Source organism: Lygodium microphyllum, chromosome 13, assembly GCF_053477565.2.
Source record: "Lygodium microphyllum isolate KBCC chromosome 13, Lygodium_microphyllum_v1.1.10, whole genome shotgun sequence".
In the NCBI taxonomy this organism is placed as follows: domain Eukaryota; kingdom Viridiplantae; phylum Streptophyta; class Polypodiopsida; order Schizaeales; family Lygodiaceae; genus Lygodium; species Lygodium microphyllum.
The window spans coordinates 153918628-153939931 of record NC_141147.1 but is presented as its reverse complement, the minus strand read 5'-3'; positions in this window follow the sequence as shown (position 1 = coordinate 153939931).

Sequence of the window (21304 nt, the reverse complement as noted above, 5' to 3'; positions counted from 1 at the left end):
CAGGGCCCAGTGCTATTACTAATGAAGACTGATTCTATTTGGACTCGCTCAAAATTGCTCTGTTATTATAATCAGTCTGAAATGCAGTGGAAAACAGCGAGAAACTTGTGTGTCCTGATATGAATGCTGATATTGCTCAGGTTATGAAGGACTTTCTTTTGAAGAGTTCTGCAGTATGCTGCATCAGGGGGTCTTGACATAAGCTTGACACAGCTCAGCATGATCTCCATTGCTTTCTTCAAACAAGTCTTGCAAATTGGGGATGTGGGATTCCCCCAAATTTTCTTATATTGTGATTCATAGGGCTATAGCTTTCTTGATGTGTATGTCACAAATGTTCTTGACAAAGAAGGATGCCATGAACCATAATAGATTATCATCCTCATCGATGGCGCAAACTTGAAGAAGTGGAGCCAAGCATCTTGGACCAAGGATGTGACCAATCCATTATGTTTATTAATGTTAGCTGGGGGTATTGAGAGTTTGACTTTCGAAAGAATAGACTCCCAACAAGTCCAAATTAAATGCGAGTCCTCGATTTGAGAAGTGAAGAATGTCCACCATTGCATAAAGCTTGTCCTAGTGCAATACATATGGAGTTGTGTTCACATCAGTTTCATACGAGTGACAGAGTATAGAAATACTCAAATGAAGTCTTAAAGGTGATGGGCTAGCAGTTAGTGCTTGGGCTCATAATTATGAGGTTTTAGATTCCAGCCTTACTAGGTGTATCATTTGGTTGGATGTGTTCACGTCATGTGTTTGTGTAAAAGTTAAAAAATATTATCTACCCAAACATTAGTTGGTTTTCCTCCTTGTCAGGGTCAAGAAGAAAGAGGTCACAAAGTGATCAAGCTTTATTGTTCATTGGACTCGTGAGGTAGCTTGTTTGCATAGAAGAAAAATGCTAGCATGGTTCTTGCCCACTCTCTTGGCTAGTACTTGGAGGGGAGGCGCCCCATTTTGTGTGTTATAGACTAGTTGAAGGTAGATGGGTTACCAATCAACGAAAAAGTGAGGTGACCATAATGAGTATGGAAGGTAACCTTGCAATTTTTACATATGGATTTTGATTTGTTAGCATCGAGACCTCAATTTTACTTTTGGAAAGAAAAATCCATGAACTAGCAACTAGTGCATGAAAACATGTAGGATGATTTTGAATTTGTCTAGGTTGATTCAATGATTCATAATCAATACACAGTTAAATGGGAATGGTGCATGTTCTTTAAAAGAAGCATTGCCAGAAGAGAACCTAAGTCTTGCTCAACTTGAATTGTGTAGCTAACATTGTAACTCTATGCATGTGCAGCCAGGGAGGTTAGATCTCATGTCAATCTCTCTACTTGTTACATATGATAAAGAAGAGATTGGCATTTTCATAATCTCAAGAATACAGCTCCTTTGATCAACCTAGCATTGCGCTTTTATGCAGTGCCATGAGCTAACACAATCTGACCTCATCATTTATGAAGGCTACTATTGCTCTAGTATGCTAGCTGGCGACATCTTCACATACAAAATAATAATGTCCTCAAATCAACAATCCAAGTATGTTGATTTATGTGGACTATGTTGAGTCTAGAAGAGAATTCATTGTGTGCTAAGATTTTTTCGATTGTTTATTGTGCCAAGTAAAATAGTTTTCAACCTAATCTCTAGAAATGATTTTTACATTGACCAAATCATGGTGAGCCAAGAGATCCCAACTTTGCATTTCTTCATGAAACATAGTGCTAGCCCCATGCAAGCAAAAAATTTGCTCTAAAGAATCACATTTAGACTTGACAAAGGTTTAAAATCATGCAAGAGCTAAGGTAGGGAAGCCTAAAGCATTATCAAAGTCAATACTGAAGTTTAGGAGTCTAAATGTTGTCAAGTTCATAAAACACTTCTTTTGTGATTCCTTTTTTCTTTTGCAAGAAATAGCTTCTATGCTATAATAAAATACAAATTTGCTCGTGTGGAGACTACAATGTCATCTAGGATTGCTAGTGATGTAGGTCTAGCTTGTCCTAAAGGAAAAGCAAAACATGGAACAAGTACAACTGATAGAACAGCTGGCTCTAAAGGATGCAATAAGCAATGTTTTACAAGCAAGGCATCTTTAGGGAAAGCAAATGGAAGAGTCATAGTGCCTATCTACAGGGGGCAACAAATGTCCCTTTGCTTTATCATCAACAATGTCGAATAGATCAACCCAAATGAGGGGTGTTTTTGAGATCTAGAATGGGAAATTCATCCCTACAATGTAGTGATGAGCATATTAAGAAAAAGGTTTTACTGTATCCTATTGAGAAAGTTTTGGAGTTTACAATTTACGGTGATGGGGTCTAGCCAATGGCTTCAACAAATTTCATAGAGCTTAAGCGAGTTATTCATCTCTTCTTGCTTCTTACTTATATCTTGCATATGAGAGAGAGAGAGAGAGAGAGAGAGAGAGATAGAGAGAGAGAGAGAGAGAGAGAGAGAGAGAGAGAGAGAGAGAGAGAGAGAGAGAGAGAGAGAGAGAGAGAGAGAGAGAGAGAGAGAGAGAGAGAGAGAGAGAGAGAGAGAGATAGAGAGAGAGAGAGAGAGAGAGAGAGAGAGAGAGAGAGAGAGAGAGAGAGAGAGAGAGAGAGAGAGAGAGAGAGAGAGAGAGAGAGGAACCAATATGAAAGAAACTCTTCTTCTTCTTCTTCTTCCTCCTCCTCCTCTTCTTCAACACGAAGCTTGCATGGTGATTAAGGCTATAGAGGTGAAGCTCACTTGAGGCACATCACTTGGATTGTGGAGCCATCAATGATCCTTTTGTGATAGACTACAACAAGAAGGTAAATCAGTGAGTTCACTATGTTTGTTTGAGAGAATGCAATGGCTATGTGAGAGGGGATGAACTTACAAAGAATCACAAATCAAGAGTGTCAATTATCTAATCTAGGGACAAGTTGATTTGACATAAGAGACTTTAGCATCTTAATGGATCCATAATTATGTAGTACCGATCATTTTCCACAAATATGCTTGATTTTATTCCAAGGCTTAGAATCTTCCACAAATTCCTTATTGGCATAGCTCACTTTTGCATAAGTAGTGAACCAAAAATCATACCTCATTCAATTTTCAGGCCCTCTCCATAAAAATAAGGGTGTTGCATTTACTTAAGAAGGATATATTTTCTCCTACATAATCCTATATAATGCATTGCTCCAATGGACCCCAAGATCCTCATAAATTGTTGTAAGCATAATGCATGATCAAAACATTTAAATATTAGGAGCTTAGAATATTTGGCATTATATATGATCATAAAAAATTTGTTCACTAAATGTACAACTTTTGGATGATGTATAAGGCCCTAAATAAGTCTATCTATTATTGTTTTTCATGTAGCCTTGTAATGTCCAAAATAGGATGACGATTTTTTGTTAATAATGAAACCAATATAGATTATGCTTATAAAAAAATATTAAGTTAGGTCCCCTTTGAATGTAAGTGTAACTGGTGAATGATTGGCCTCTCAGATATGCTTGGTGAGACTCAAATATTGTGTGTACTTACTCACATTAGAATCAACATATAGGAAATGTAGGATGCAATGGGAAAAACTTGTGAGCCCTAATATATGTGTGTTTTTTAATTAATTTGAAAAAGAGATTTGATACCACATATAAAGTCCAATGTCCATTTGGAAATAGGAAACCGTGAGGGAGCAAAGTTAAACTTTCTAGTTGAGATTCATCTCAATTTGTAAGGGTAGAGAAATATAATTGACTATAAGAAACATATATGTATCTCATAGGGAAAATGTAATAATCCCTAAGCTTCCATCCATAGCACCAAATAGGTTACATGGTAGAATCTAAAGATGGAATGAGTCCTAGACATGATTTTTTTACAATTTAGTAATGCCTAAATGAGAATGCTACCTCACTAGAATTAAGTTCACCCCCATAGAGTCTCATTATCAAGGCACACATCCACCTAGTTAGTCATCCATTTACCCATTTGATCTAAAAGCAAAGCATACTACCACAAGTGTTCAACACAAAACAACCACAGGTTAATAAACCAGATTCATTAGTTTTTCCTGGACGATCATTTAAAGCTCTTATTGTTTTTTGTGAAGATTTTTCTTTTGAAATGGTAACCTAGATGAGGAGGTTTAAGTCAAAAAGCCAAGGGGTTTTTCAATAAGAGAGTGCAAAGAGAAAGTATGTAATTTTTTGAATGTTGTTGATGGTCTTAAAGAAAGCACATGGTGCATAATATGCAAAAAATATACATATAGTTGGTTACCCTTTTTAATTCTAGTATAGTCGAAAGTACACTATAATTATGCAAAAATGGTGATGGTTTGACTATTATCATAGTTGGCTATGCTGACATGCTCTGGATTGGGACAAGTTTGTTGAAAACTTTAGCACTCAAACTTATTTACCAGGCTCTTTTGATGTCATTGAACTTGGCTATTTGTATTATCATCCAATATCCATAGCATTTCTCATTGAGAGGGAATCTTTATGAATTAGAGGAGAAGTTACTTATGCATCCCCTCTATGAGAAATATGCTCATAACTCCTTGCATGATTTATGGATAATAATTTGGCTAGTTGTCATGATGGATGGCTATTTTAAGTAGTGAAAATTATATTCTTCTTAGTGGATCATGTATCTTATGGTCAATCGGATTTCTCCTGGTAGATCATGTATTTTATGGCATAACAACTAGCACGAGGAGTAAACTTGGTGTTTAGATTTTATAATCAATCTCTCAATACACTTCATGGACTTTAAAATAAGTATTGCATCTATAATTTGAGAGATATGGGGCCTAAATTAATTTAAAAAATATGTTTCTAATTTTTTGGGCTCCCCACTCTTCTTCTATTTTCTTCTTTCTACCTCTAGCACCTATCTAACATTTTTGGCAATCTTGTGTTTTCATTTGTTGTTGCTTTTATTTGATAATTAGTCCTATTGAATTACTTTGACATCTATTGCCAAGTCGTGACTCCATTGTTGAAATGCTATTTTTGGTCTTAGAGTGATTAGGGTGAACATTATCCTCCATGCTATTAGAGTGCCAACAATCGATTGGCATTGTGTGGAATGTAGGAAGTAATGAGGGAAGGAAGTTGGTGATAATGTAGGAACATGGGATGATATCATTGATGACTTGCTTTTTCTTTGAGTAGTCCCTAAAAGAAAAAGATGCTCCTAGGGGGTGGGATTGTCTTATTGTGCAAGGTGGATGAAGCCTTGAAGGTTTGTCTCACACTTGAGGATCTAATCAGTGAAGGATTGGTGGTGTTGTGTATTGAGTTTTAGGGTGATAGGTCTAGCTCAGGGTGTCTTGCCCCTAATGTACCTTGGAACATGAAGTGGGGGAAGTAGGCTAGTGGGTTAAAGATAGAGCTGGCCAAGTGAGGTCATTGGGAATCTTTGATGCTTTACTCATGGAGTAATCCTTCATGGAAAATCTAGTTATTAGTGTTGTTCGTGGAAGAAATGGGTGGTTGCACATGATGAAATGATTGGTATTCATGTATTTCAATAGCTTTAGGAAAAACGTTGAGAGAATGGTGTCACAAAGCCTCAACCTTACTATGGCATACTTACCAATCTCTACTTCAATAGGAAAGAAGAGTGCAACAATTCTTCTTGCTATGTGTATTTTTGATTGAGTGGTATGATGAGAATCCAAATATAGTTGTAAGTGGTACTAAAAGAAAGATTAGGATTGTTGGCGATTCCCATATAAAATTTTGGAATAATGGCATCAAAGCACATATTCCTCTCTCTTTTGTTAGGTGCTTCATAGAAGGTAAATCACACATCCTTATCAACATCTAGAATGTTTGTCTTTCATGTTGGTTGCACACTACATCCTTTCTTTTCTTCAAAGAAAAGAAGGTTAAAATGTCCTCTTTTCTTCAAAGAAAATTTAATGAAAGGTGGAGCAAGATTGAGAGCATAAGTGGAAGTAAGAGGATGAAAGAGCTATAGAGGTTTAAGTAAGAGAGAGAGCAAGGTCGGTATGTGGGAACTCCAATAGTCACAAGGTGTGGTCCACCTTGAACCCTTAATTTGATTCACGTTAAAAAGTCTAGTTTTGTGATGAGAGGGGTATTAAGCGTCAATTGACGCCTTCTTACACCTCATCCCATAATGGTATTGCCTAGCATACGAATAGGGCTATTTAGGAGAGAGTTTGTAGTATACTTAGTTAGGCAGACTTACCACTACATTTTTGGGCTAAGGTAGTTACTGTTATAATGCATTTGATTAATAGATCCCCATGCACTACTCTTGGTGGTAGATTTGCACAAAAGGTACGGTCTGGTAAACCTCCCTTTTCTATGTATTTGTGAGTCTTTGGATGTGAGGCTCTCTACCATATTCCCAAAGACAAACACAACAAGTTGGATCCAAAGTCCGTAAAATGTATCTTTCTTGGATATGGTGATGCACATGAGATGGGCTATCGCCTTTGGAATTTGCATGCATGGAAGGTTATCCCACAACCATAATGTTATATTTCATAAAGATAAGATGCACAAGTGACTAGAGCAGGTGGTTGAGGTACACATAGTGATTTTTTAGAAGCAACCTTGTATTATAGTATAGCCAGCCCTAGTTGGATAGCATGCAACAACAATTGATGATGTAATGGCCCATGATTTGCCTATTGTGCAATAACTTGATGATAGGTAGTACATGCCCAATAGCCAACATTGAGATGCTATACTAGAGTATCATGTCCTCTTGATCGTTTTGAGCCCTTTATGCATTATATCTTGCTAACACATTCTGATGAGCTTGTAGGAGCTCACGCTCGACTGCCAGGACCCACAAACCGCTTATTGCTTCAAGTGTTTCAAGCCAAGTGCAATGGCTACCTCTCACATAATCGTATGTGCTCTCACACCTACGAGTGTAGTGAGCTTACCTCCATACCCGATGATCGATTTGCCTCCTCTCTCAAGCACTTCGGTAGCTCTATGATCCAAGTGCAAGCTTCAAGTGAGCTTGATCCTCAAGCTCCAAGCTCCATGCTCCATTTCTGTGTGCGAGACAAGAGAATAGAAGAGAAGAAAAAGAAGAGAGAAGAAGATGGAGAGCTTCTCCACCATGGTCCGTCACCCTCACACACTCACTCCCTCACTCCCTCACTCCCTCACACTCCCTCTCTCAAGTACAAGCTCAAGCAAGCAAGAAGAAGAAGAAGAAGAAGAAGAAGAAAAAGAAGAAGAAGAAGAGAGCTAGTTTTGGCCACACACAAGAATGAGCCTCTTCGTTAACTTTTTGTCTTTTATGCAAAACCCTAATCCTAATCCCCTTTGGCCACCCATCCTTTTTTTACGTGATCGGCCATTTTAGCCTAGGTCCTCTTTTCCAATTTCCTTCCTATTTGCATTGTGCCTTCACCCATGCCCATCTACATTTACAAATTGCACAGGAGGGAGCCTAGCACTCTTTTACAAAGATTTAGAGTGTGCTTTTATATTTAAAATGCACTTTTTCTCTTTTGTGCTTGCCCTCAACTTTTAAGGTTGTCCTTGGTTGTGGCTTTGATCGATAGACTCATTGAGGTTTTATGGATTTGGTGCTTTTTGAGTCAATAGATTTCTCATTCCTAGTTGGCTCATCGCTTTGTGGAGATGGGCAGGAGGGCTTGGATTGAGGAGCACACGTGCTGCTCCTAGTCTTGGGTAACTAAATCCAGTTGTTACCTTCGTAGTAGCCTGGAGCATGCAATAGGTCATTGGGTACCCAATCGCAGCTTGACCGGTCGTCTACTTCTGTAGCACTAGCTTTGCCTCCGAAGCCTCAAATGTGATATGTTGTGTTCATGGGTTTGTAAAGGTTAGTTTCTAGGTAGCTCTAGTGTGGTTGTCGTTTGGGCACCCATTTGAGCAATTGCTGTGATCTTGGATGTGTCTCCTTTAGGTTGCAATTGATTTGTCTTGGCAGGGTGGGACAAGTCACAACCCCCCTCCTAAGACTTTTCACGAGGTCTATCTATCAATGGCATTGTAGGCTTTGATGGACCTATGCTACCCTTGCTGAAAGCCATCACTATGCGGACATTGCCAATGGCGAGGTGAATGCACTGCAAGTCATAGTTGACATTGCAATGTGCTTGCTTCTTGAATGCGCATTCTCAACGATTCCTTACAATGTCCCTAGTGTTTGGTAACGCATAGAAGACTCAATCTTGATAGAGAGTGCTATTTTGCATTTTCCTAGTAATGAGTAGGACTGTCCTCCAAATGGGTTGAGTTTAGCATTGGTAGGCTGTAGGTGTGGGGCTAACCAATGAGGGTCCAATGATCGTGTGTAAGAATGTTGAAGTTAGCTCCCTCATTGATAAGCATGTCAAAGACGTGTGTCTTCTGGGTAGTCACTGATATGCATAGGTAGGCAAGTGCTACTGTTTCCTCATTCTCATCCTCTACCTTAGTGATGGTGGCTACTCTTATGTTTATAGGCAGGTTTAGCATCAGATGTGCGTGTGGTTGGTATATTGGTGTTGCTTGATTACTATTGCTCTTGGCCATTATGCAGAGTGGTACTGATGATGGTGGGATCCTACTCTTTGGCGACAACTGAGATTATGTGATTTTTTGGGACTCATGAGCGGCCTCCTTGGCAGCCTGCTTATAATCCTCCCCTTCATCTGAGAACGGCAGATTGATGGTGGCTAGTACATGTATTCAATCCTATCGTCCTCGGGGCAAGGGATATACTTTGTTAGTGGCCTATAGGATTTGCTAACTTGTGAGTCTCCTTTCAACATAGCAGAGATGGCATCTAGGTCAACTGAAGTGGTCTTCCAAGTATCCATCTTAACTCTTACAGCCTCCGATCTATTGCCTAAGAATATGAGACTGTTGCCCCAATCTTCTATCACTGGTGCATTTCATATCCAGGGTTGGCCTAGTAGGGGATATCATAGTCCACTCCCTTCATGACTACGAAGTTCAATGAGAACTGGACTCCCGCTATCTTCAAGGGCTAGTCCTTCAGCACTCCAAATGGTCTGACCCTCATTCTGTTAGCCAATGTGGTATTAAACCTTGCGGTCTCCACAGGTGGGATACCCCAAGCCTGCAAGACTACATGGCTGAGTACACTGATTCCTGCTCTTATGTCTATAATTCCCTTTCTTGTAGCATCTCCACATGTTTTGACAGGCAAGACTGCGTGCATCTCTGTATCTTCCCAAAAAGCATTTTCATGCAAGGACTTAGGCACTAAGTTCAAGGTTAACCTTGGTATGAGCATTACTACATCATCGTAGTTAGGAAAGTCAATTACTCCAAGCTCATCATGTCGTTGCGCCTCTTGATCTGCACTGGAGTAGGTGAGACTGGTGTGTTCACACTAAAGAGCTCATTGATCTCGTCTTCCATGATGTGTTCCGCATCCTTTACGTGCGCTTGGGCTTCTCTCACCCACTCCTTGACCTTATCATCCACTTCTAATTGGTGCCTTGGATCGGGATATTCTCCAATCTTGGCACTTCCCTTTTTTGTTGTCTTTGGAGCAGACGTCTCTACTTCTATATCTGTGACTTGCTTCCCCTTTTGTAACGTGGTGGCACTATCTGTCTTAAGCACAATCCTCGTCTCATTCTATTTTTTCCTTCTTTTATGGCTTCTCTTCCCTATTGATGCTGCATCGAGGTTGCTAGGTCCTGGTAATAAAATACCGGCCTGCTTTGTGCCCTGGTCATGGCATTCAATGAAATAAGAGTGGCCTCGCTATCAAGTGTCTCAACTCTAAATAGTCCCAATGGTACAGATGGAACAATAGCCAAACTAATAGATGGTTTTTACCTAGGGCACTGAGTATACAAGTGTGTCACCCCACACTTAGGGAATCTCAAGTCAGCCTTCTCTCAATCGGCTTGCTCTTGTTTGGGGCATCGAGATGAGATGTGTCCTAGGTGACAACAAGTCTAGCATGCGATGGGTTCTCGGTACTATCCTCCTAGATTTACCACTTCCCCTACCCAATGCCATCACTGGCTCTGGTCTGAAATCCATCAAGATGGGATTGATCTCTTCCTTGTATGAGGCATAAGGGTTTATGTACGTTTTTTCCTTGTTCCACTCCTATGTAGTAATGCATTGGAGCATCGCTTGGTGGATGGGTCATAAAGGGTCGAGGTGGTCTAGGTATGTATGTGTGGTGCTAATGTCATCCTGGGGATAGTTAGCCTTGAATCATTAGGTGTTGGAAGAGCTAATGGAGCTCCCCTTTTGTAATGTGGAAATCTATTCCCTAGGTAGTAAGGTTAATTGTATGGTTGTGGATATGGCAACCCCCTTGAAAATCGACAATGCACTGCATCATGGCCAAAACCTACCGCAATTGGCACAAGGTCTAGATCTAGGATCCATGCGCTCGGTGGTTTCCTCTGCAATGCAAGTATTGCACGTGAGGTCATGCAGGCCTTCTCATCATCTCTTGAAGCTTAGCCAAGTCTAGCTTCACATCCACCAACTCTTGGCTGTGATCAACATTCTTTCCCTTATCTTGGGTTGTGCTCTGGCTAGATCTTTCACCAGTGGTCATAGCCATTTTTGAAGTTCTAAAGACAGCGTTGTCTCGGCTTGTGGTCCTTGAGTTTCTCTCTTTGAGCAAGTCATCCACTTGTATGGCTTCTTCGAAGACCCTAGCAAGCACATCCCTTTATAGGCTTGAGTCTCCCATCAAGGCCTTGTAAAGCTCTTCGCTTCAAATTCCACTTATGAACAAGTTGGATACCACTCGTTCATTGGGTCGCTCTACGGCGGCGGCTGGGATTCTCTTGAAGAGACTCCGCACGTGGGTGACGTAGTCTCAAATATCCTCTTTGTCCTTTTGACTAATGTTCATCAGTCTAATGATGAGGTTGTTAGAGTATCCCGCCTCAGAGAATCTCTTGATGAAGAGACTCTTGAGTTATTAAAGTCATTGCATTCGGCATTGTCTAGACTAGACCACATCCATCCTTTGTCTCCTAGGCAAAGTCCAAAATCTTGTGCGTGTTGAGCAATGTCTGTAGTCTATTCGCCTTGCATACTTGCTCAAATTGCTCCATAAAGCTATACGGCAGGTCATTGTTAGGTTGATACTTGTCAGGTTGCTTAGCAACCACATGTATCTTGATCCAGCTCCTAGAGTTTGGGGTGATTCCTAGTCCCATTAGCAATGTAATCCCTAGAGTTTCTCCGTAGTTATATTGTCTAAGAGTCATTTTTGTGAGAAGCTCGCTTAGTGTAAGATCAACCTCTAAGGCTCTCTTCCTCTCAACATTTGGTCCTATCCTGGCTCTATTGGCAAGAGCTAAGACACGTTGAACCTCGCACATTTCTATATCTTGTCTCAGCTTTTGACCTTGTTGCTCTCGGTTGTAGGTGGCCATGCTTTGTAGTGCTTTCCTTGCCAACCTTCTCTCCTCCTCTAGATTGGCTAAGATGTCCTCAACTTGTCTACCATGATGCTCCATCTTGGTTTGTAGGTCATACCATGACATCAATTATAGGGTGTCAACTGAGAATTCTCCCAAGTTAAGCTCATCATTTTTCAAGTTAGTGCTGGCTCCTAACATGTTCTTGACTTCTTGAGCAACTAGGGAATCGATCATATTGATCAAGTCGGGTAGAGATGCGTCCCTAATTTTGCTTGTTGTTGTTGCTCTCTAAGTGGCTTGATAATTCAAGTCCCTCAATGTTCGGTGATTGGGGTCCTTGGTGTTAGATATGCTCAATGCCCCACCCTCATAAGGTGCCACCAATGATCCATGGTGCTCAAATTTGTAAGGCCCCCATTATGAGGAGAAGCCATATGTGAGCCCGGACATTGGTTGAGTCTTGACTTGTATGTCAGATGAGGTCTATGTGATCGGATGGCAAAAAGGTGACTGTTGTGGGTCTAATCTTTGGGTTAGATAGAGTAGTTAAGCTGGTAGCAACTCGAGGCACATTGCATCGAGTTGCGGGGTAAGAGAGTTATTAGGGGGCCTAGCCAATGGTAAAGGAAATATTTCCCAGAATATTCCCTGGCCAACTAGTGGAGGTGCACATGGAAGGTCAACAGACACATGGGCACATGGAAGGTCAACAAACACATGTACATATGTAAGGTCAACAGACACAGGTGCATATGGAAGGTCAACAAACACATGGGCACATGGAAGGTCAACAGACACAGGTGCATATGGAAGGTCATCCATCATGACCCCCTTCACAAGCTAGAAAAGCTAAACCCCTTCACAGCCATCTATTATCCATCTTTCACCCAGTCAGGGTTGTTCCAGCTAGCCTTAAGCTCTTCACCTATCTTCTATCTAGATCGCCATCTAAGCTTCACAGTGGAAGTACATGGGTGGACAGAGCCATCTTTGTATCAGTTGTTTGGAGATAAAGAAATTTTGTTATTCTCCTCTTATTTGTTGTGTACTCTCTATCTCTTTCTCATATTCTGTTCGCTGCGTCGTTGTAATTTTTTACATGGTATCAGAGCCGAGGGGGCTCTAGGGATCGAAGAGTGCGCAAGAGGCAAAGGCTTCAATAGCAAAGAGGAATGATGTCGTCTTTCGAAAGCAGTTTTGGCGCATCAGGAAGTGGTGGAGGAGGTGGTGCTGCTATACTAGCTATTCAAACACTGAGGATTCATCCACCAACCTTCAACGAAGGAAAGTTAGATGGTACAAACTACACCTTGTGGAAGTTCAAAATTACAACTATCCTTGATTCTTATGAGTTTTTGGAGACTGTGTTGGGGATTGACGCAGAATCACAGCCTATCCGCGACCCATCAAATTCTAGTGTGATGATTCCTCTGAATGCAGATCTTCTACGAGCTTGGAAACAAAGGAATGCAGATGCATTGTGTGCCTTAGTTACAAGCTATTCTAACAATGTTCTAACTTTGATTGAGCATACAACCAAAGCATCAGAGGCTTGGAATATATTGAGGATTCAGTATGAAACATGAAACCAAACAAGGATTCAAAACTTGGAGAATCAACTAGCAACGGAGAAGTTTGCTGAAGGAGAGACGGTTGAAGCATTCATCACTCGGATTAAGAATCTGCGCGACCAGATGGCTAGCGCTGGGATACAAAAGACTAGTGAAGAGCTAGCTCGGAGGTGTCCTCGGATTTGTCCACAAAAGTTTGATGGACTAGTAACTGCCCTTAATACTCAGGTGAGACCTCAAGCTTTGACTTTTGAGGAGTTTTGTGCATTATTGATGGAGGAGGAGTTGAGGCTAAAATCCCGAGAAGGAAGCAACAATGGAGATGCTACATTCTTTGCCAATGCAAAAGGCAAAGGTGGTTCCTCCACAAAAAATGATGGGGACAAAAAGAAGAAGGATGGAAAGAAGAAGTTTCAAGGAGAGTGCTTCTACTGCAAGAAGAAAAGGACATGCAATCGCAGATTCTCGTGTCAAGAAGGCTGATGAAAAGAATGGTGCCTTTAAAAGTAAAGGGAAAGGGATAGCCATATGGCTGAAGCAGAGTTGGAGTTATTCATGGCAACCATTCAAGAAGTGTGCTCCTTGGCGCAAGAAGAATCTACCACTAACTGATGGGTGTTGGATAGTGGGGCCTCCCGTCACATGACCAACGAGAAAGGTCTACATAGTTCTATGCAACCTCTATAAGAATCCATAATTGTGATGGTTGGAAATGATGCAAAATGCCCTGCCGTGGGCACATGTACTATTTCTTTTGTTGCTGCAAATGGTGAAGTAAAAAAGCTTTCAGACGTATTGTATGTTCCTGAAATTAGGAGAAATCTATTATCAGTTGTTGCCATAACTGATGATGGTGATGCCAAAGAGGTACATGTGGAAGATCGCCCATACGGTCAAAACATGATCAACTAATCGAGATACAAGGAATACAAACTCTCAACCTTAGCACCTTTAGCAAAAATGAGGTTGCAAAGGATTAGCACTCATAGTAGTATGAAATGTATCCCAAGACTCAACTAGTGTAACAAACAAGAACAAAGGCTCAATGTTATCCTCAAATTGAATGCCTTGTGAGATAAGCTGGCCGAAAATGGAATGGAACTCCTTCAAATGAGTGAACATGGAGCCCTCTCATTCATACGAAGGTCTACAAGCTTCTTCAACCAATAGAACTATGAGATAGAACTTTTTTTGTCATAAAGATAACATATCTTTTTCCATAAATCATTAGCACAATCTTTAGTTGCAGTAGTATTGAAGTAAACCTATTTAGACAAAGATAAGATAATGGTGGACTTGCATAGCTCATCAAACTCTTTCCAATCATCTCTATTCCAATCTTTTAGCTTTATATCCTTGGTTTTCAATTGCTTGACTTTTTTGCAACAATATTTCCAAATTTAGGTCTTCCAATATTTGAAGGCATAAGAGATCTCCAAAAGAAATAGAGATCCACCAATGTGCAACTAACTCACTGCATATACACAATAAAGCTCAAGTATATAGCTAAGCATGCATCCCAAGTTGACAAACCCATCTAACAAGAAGAAATATCTGGGTGTACAAACCAAAGCTAAATTAGCCCACAAACATCAATATCTGCAAGGATAGTGTATACTAAAACCAATTAAGCATATATACATTGGCATGAGACTCCTAGCATCTCGAATAAACCAAGCTCTACAATGAAAAATATCAAAGTGCTCCCATGGAAGCAAATCTAGAATGTCTAAGAGCAAAGCAAAGCTAAATACATGTGTCTCATAACATCCAGGTGCCAAAGACATGAATCGATACATCTGAAAGAATATACATAATATAAGTAACCAAGCTCGTAACCAATAAAGCTCCAAAACTAGGTAGCCATTGCAAGCATGTATCCAATGGAGCTCAAATCCAAAGCTTAGCCCTCAACATAAGCATATCCTAGCATAATAATCAATGCCAATCATCAGTACATCCATGTAGCATCCCAAAGCATTTGTAGGCATTGAATACATAAGCATTCACTATGTATGCTTGGTGCCCACATGATATTATAGCAAATAACCCTTCAATGAGATGAAGCTATTCGATTTTTAACATATCCAAATGCCTTTCCCAAGCATCAATACATCATCCACACAATACAAATTGAGCCCATAAGCATCAATAGAGCATTAACTAATCAAATACTTACTCTCTAAAAAATATATGGCAAGTCTATCCTAAACAATTGGTCAATGGCTGACCTCAAACACTCAAAACAATGCTCAAGATGGAATCCTTCAATGTCAAGGAGGATCCCAAATGAGTGGCCAAGGCTAGAGAAAATTCTAGAGCTAAAGTGGAACAAGATTTGTTAGAGAAGGAGTAGCCAGGATGACAAGTGCAATTTATGCTTGTTGTCATGGGGGGTGTCACAGGTTGCTCTTAAGCCAATTGATCACTAGAGAAGGCTCAAAGCAATGTTTGAAAGGTTCTAATCACTGCTAGAAGGCGTGGAGCTAATTGGAGAAGCAACAAGACTAATGCATACCCCATTGAGTGACTAGCATGAAAATTTAGAATGAAGCTCTCTTCTCAAGCTTAAGTAAATATCAGTGAAGCTCCTTGAATGCTTGGTCGGATACAAGTTGAAAGGTGAAGTAAGAGTGAGAACACAAGTGGAAGCAAGAAGATGCAAGAGGTATGAAGGTGAGAGAGAGAGAGAGAGAGAGAGAGAGAGAGAGAGAGAGAGAGAGAGAGAGAGAGAGAGAGAGAGAGAGAGAGAGAGAGAGAGAGAGAGAGAGAGAGAGAGAGAGAGAGAGAGAGAGAGAGAGAGAGAGAGAGAGAGAGAGAGAGATACAATTACAATGTGTAACCCACCTTTCCTTATTCTATTGTCATAGAAAGAATAAAGAGTAAAGTGATAGTGATGGGTGGCCACAATCTATAGTGTACATGTGTGTGGGCACTATGCACAAAGTAAATGTAAGCGGCTAGGCAAAGGCGGCCTTTAAACCCCAAGACCTAATGGTTGTTCAAGGCTTCTTGGTCTATTTGGCTCATCCGTCTTCCTAATATGATTCCAAATTGGTGGAATTTTCTTAAGTTTTATTGCGATGTCAAATAGGATGGGAAGATCCAATTCAACTCATGCTGATGAGAACTTGAGCCAACAAGAGCTTTTAAGTTTCATCTCTCCGACAATTGGTTTGGGAATCTAAAGAGGGATGTCTAGGACTTCTTGGGTCATTGCCTCAAATCTCTTCATGATTCTTTCTATCTTGGTGGGAACATCCTAAAGAGGTGATGGTGAGGATTGAGAAGCTCCTATTGACTCTTGCCATTGTTCAACTACTTGAGTGGTGGTGGTGGTGGTGGTGGGGGCAATTCTTCAATGGCTCATCTTCTTGATGTTTTAGTCTCCCATGTTGATCATAGAAATGTTGGTGAAATTTTTGCTCTTGGAGCCTCCATTGGGATTATGAATCCTAGCCTCATTATGTCCTCAAGCCTAGATCCTAAACTCTTGGAGTGCTTTAAATATCTTTCCTTGCAAACGTGTACTCCTCACTTGGTAGTGTCCCACGATTGTGATCTAGAGCTACACGGGTTGTTAAAGACTTAAGTTTGAGGCTCTCAACATTATCATCTTTGGTTGGCTCCATGTTTTTTTTAATATCTATTTGAGGTAGATTCATTGTTGGAGGGACATGTATTTTCCCAAACCAACACTTTCTTCTTCAAAATATCTTATTCATGGTAGACTACTACTTGAAAAGATTGTGGGTAGCTACCACCCTTTATAAAACAAGTGTAATTTTGGTCATCTTGTATGAGTGGCTACTAGCCCCAAGGGTATAATGCAACTTGGGACTAGATATCCTTAGGTTTAATGCAAACCAATTATAGCTTAGATCTAGGGTAGGTTTAGATCAATATGCCATGTCCACTATGAGGTAAAACAAGTGATCCCCCACATAACTAATCCCAAATACTCCAAGGAGTCTAGAGAATTTTCCATCTAATTGAAAGTCAATTGACTAGTAAATATCACCACCCTTAGATTAGCTAGTGCATGGACTTTGACACATGATATTTGTGCAAAGGTTAGATAACAAGAAAAGAATGACCAATAGGTTATTTTATTAAAATGGTTCAATAAAATGAAAATGCAAAACAAATATAGCATTTGAATCATTCTACTTGACATATCAAGTATCCATTTTCTTGTAAATGTTGTTAAGTTTATTAAGGCTTGGTTACGAGAGATTTTATACCTAAAAATATATCATAGTAGGAAGGTTATGTGTCCTCATCTGATAAGATTAGAATCTCAAAGGAAGTAATTCAGTACCAAGCAACATAGAGGTATGAACACTTTTTAAATATTGAGATTTTTTCACTTTTCTCATCAAACAAGGAGATCTATTTACATATTAAATAATCAAATAATTTTTTGACTTAAGGAGACTCAATTCTTGCTATAGGAATTTCCTTATTTTTGGTGGCCAAATCATCTCTCTCAATCAATTATCTTCACACTTGCACTACTTTAATGAAAATTGGAATGGTAAGGGAGGAGGGAAATGTAATTTATATTTTCAAATGCAAAAAATGGCATCCTAAACTTTATTTCCTCTTTTAGTAAGGGTAAAGGGGATGGATTAGTAGGGAGAGAGAAATGAAAGGGAATAGGAAAGGAGTTAACTCTCTCTTTCTCTCTCTCTCTCTCTCTCCATGCAACTCCCCCTCCTCCATATCCTTCCCCATGCAAACACCTCCCTCACCTATAAATCCACCCTCACCCCCCACTTTGAATCATCATAAAGTTGCAATTATAATTTGGAGGAAGTAGAGAGAGAGATAGAGAGAACTGAGTCAGTGAGAGAGAGAGATTAGCTCCCCCTCCTCCTCTTCTACATTTTTCTTCTCCTCTTAATCAACTACTATTCCTTTCTGCCTTTAATGTAGCACTATTACACATAACATCTTTATTTATCTCTTCCATTTCCAATGTGTTGCCCCCTCCTGTATGTTGTCATCTTCTGCACCAAAAGGACCTTGCGCTACTGTCACCTGCTCCTGGAGGGCTACTGTCACATGCTGTGCTATATGACTAATCCCTAGTGGCTATAAAAATCATATTAGCAGCCTCCCCTTGCTCTCTAACAATTGCCTCCTCTCTCACAATGGCTGGAATAGACTTCCACCAACCCCTAAAAACGTTTTTCCCTCTTGTATGGGCAAGTTTTGCCAAGTGGCAGCCCTCTAATCCCATTTTTTAGCATTATCCAACTTATTATATTGATTTTTAAATTATTAATTCTAAAAATTAAATTGATAATGATTTGGTGACAATTTGTATAGTGAAAACAATTGATAAAAGATTATCTTCATGAGAAAGAGAGATATTACGAAACTATAGCCATGAATTCTCTTTCATTCAAGCAATACATGTACAAGGAAGGGAACACTTGCATTCATGGATGGCCAATTCCAATTTATTTTGAGAATATTTAACTCACACAAAGCAATGAGAATAGGTAAAATTATCATCAAGAAGGTAAGGGGGTAAACGTTACTTATTGATCCATAGGCCACATGAACTTAAGTTGGATTATGAAATTACACTTTCTTGATATTAGAATAACTATTTTTGAAAGGATTGACTTTCGTAGCTTGGATAGGTTGTTCCTTGGTTTTTGCGTTTGAAGAGTGAGAAGATTCTTGATCCCATGGAAATGTAGGCTTAGAGGAGGAAAGTCCCAACTTGATCTAAAGATAATGGACAAGCCAAATAAGTGGAGATTATATAGCAATGCTCCACCCTAAGATCACAAGGTATGCTACTGATAAAGGCAATGGAAACTCTCAAAACAACACTACTCAACACAATGGTGGATAGTCAAGTGGTGAAAAGGTAAGCATGAGTAATACACTTTCCCTTATGGTGGATGGGAAGCTAAGAAGGCTTTGTTACTAAGAACCAAATCTTTTACACAAGCAAACATCTGATAAATAGACTTTTTATTTTTCAAAGGATTCCAAATGAATATAATTTTTTGAGATTGAACACCAAACCATTTGGGGTTGTCCTTTGTAATAGATGGATCAAGTGCTCTATTTATCAAAGTGATAGCAACCCATTGGAGCTTTTTCTCCCACAAGATGGCATTCATCAAGCTTTAGTAAAATTTTGAGAATATATTCTTGTAGAGTCACTTCAAATAATTGAACCCAATCTAACTACAAGATCTCCAATTTGTAAAATATAATTTTATATTTATTATAGATGAGGTTTTTAATAGATTTATAATATGTGTCTTTAATATGAAGTGGAGAGACCTTACTTGGTTGTATGTATCCTCATCTCAAGCCACCACATATAAGTTCATATCATCATTATCTTAAAGCTTTTGTCATCTTTATGGAGTACTTGTTATATTTCTTTGATCCTTAATTGATCCCTCTATTTCTCAAGATCCAAATAGGATGCATGTCTATAATAGCTTTTGTGCATGTTACTCCATGCTTTACTTCAAATAGTTATTATATTTCTTGGAAAAATCCCCATTACTTATTGTGTCTAGATATTATACATATCCTAGGGGCCCATTATCCCCATCTCCAATAAAGTAAATAAAGGATGTTATATCCTTAAATGGAGGCTTAGAGTTTTATAGAGAATCTTTTGGATATAGTCTCCCATCAGTTCACAAATCCATTGAGAGGGAAGCAATGGTGGTATGGGAGGTAGAAGCTATGAAGTGCAAGAGGGTTGAGAAAGAGAAGAACATAAGAGAGCTATGTGGGTACAAAAATGAATGGTACCCTTATTCTTCATTATCTTCACTTGTATATGATTGTATAGTGTGTACATATAAAAGGGGTGCCCGCTCAGCTATTAGCCATTGTCCTTTACTCCAACAACCTCCCACTTACAGGTCAATGTGTATTTATGGGGATATAAAAAGAAAATGAAGATAATATCCAATTCCCAACAACACTCTACAGTGTACAAAAGCACTCTCAAGGTAAATTCTTCGTAAGAAGATCTACACGAGTTATCATTCATATGGATCTTAACAAGCTCAATGTGCTTGTCCTCAAGCACCTCCTTGATAAATTGATACTTCACCTCAATGTGCTTTGTCTTTGCATGAAAGATAGGATTCTATGCCAACTTTTATGGCACTCTAACTATCACAATGCAATGTAGGCACCTCTCCTACAATGCCGAAGTGTCCCACTAGGCGAGTAATCCATATAGCTTCCTTACAAGCCTTAGTGGGCTACAACATATTCTACCTTAGTTAGTAGATAAAGTTAAACATGGTTACAATCGAGAGACCCAAGAGACAAAACCACATGTGAAAGTGAATACAAAATATTTAGTAGACCTCCTAGAATCTACACTTCTTGCAAAGTTACCATCTATATATCCAAGAATAAATGCATTCTTCCTTCCTTAGCATATGCCATTCAAGTATCTCATGATACTCTTTACTACCTCCCAATGGTTCTTGCTAGGGTTTATCATTGCCTACTAACAACTCCCATTGCATAGGCAATGTCTGGACGTGTAACAACCATGGCATATATAAAGTTACTAATTGCACATGCATAAGGAACCTTGGCCATTTCAATCTTTTGATCATCTTTGTGCTCTTGGTTAAGTTTCGAATATGGAGGAAATTGAGCACAAGTAGCCTTCCAAGTTCCCTCTTCTCCATATTGAAATGTTCCAATACCTTCCTAATGTATCCCTTTTCAAAAAAATACAATATCTTTTTATCTCAACCTTGCATGATATGAATACTAAGAATGTGACTAACATTTCCCAAGTCCTTCATGTCAAATATCTCATGCAATCTTTCCTTTAAAGAATCCCTATCCATGACTTACTTCTTAGCAATCAACATGTCATGGATATAAAGAATCAATATCATAATGTTGCCATCCCTAGCCCTTCTCATATATAAGCAATATAATCGATTACACTTGTAGTGTACTCTTGAGACCACATAAAGGCATCAAACTTATGATATCATTCCCTAGGAGCATGTTTCAAACCATATAGGCTCTTATGCAGATCACACACCAACTGCTCCTACTTTTCACAAAAAAAAACTCCTCATGCTATTGCATGTAAATATCATCATGCAAATCCCCATGCAAGACAGTAGTCTTTACATCCATCTAAACCAACTGCTATCCTCTCTAGCAACCAAAGCAAGAATTATACAAAGTGTAGTCATCTTTACTATTGGTGAAAATATCTCATCAAAGTCAATCCCCTTATCTTGCTTAAATCCATTGGCCCCACCAATATTATTTGTACTTAGGCCATGGATCAAATAGAGATGTCTTCAACTTATAG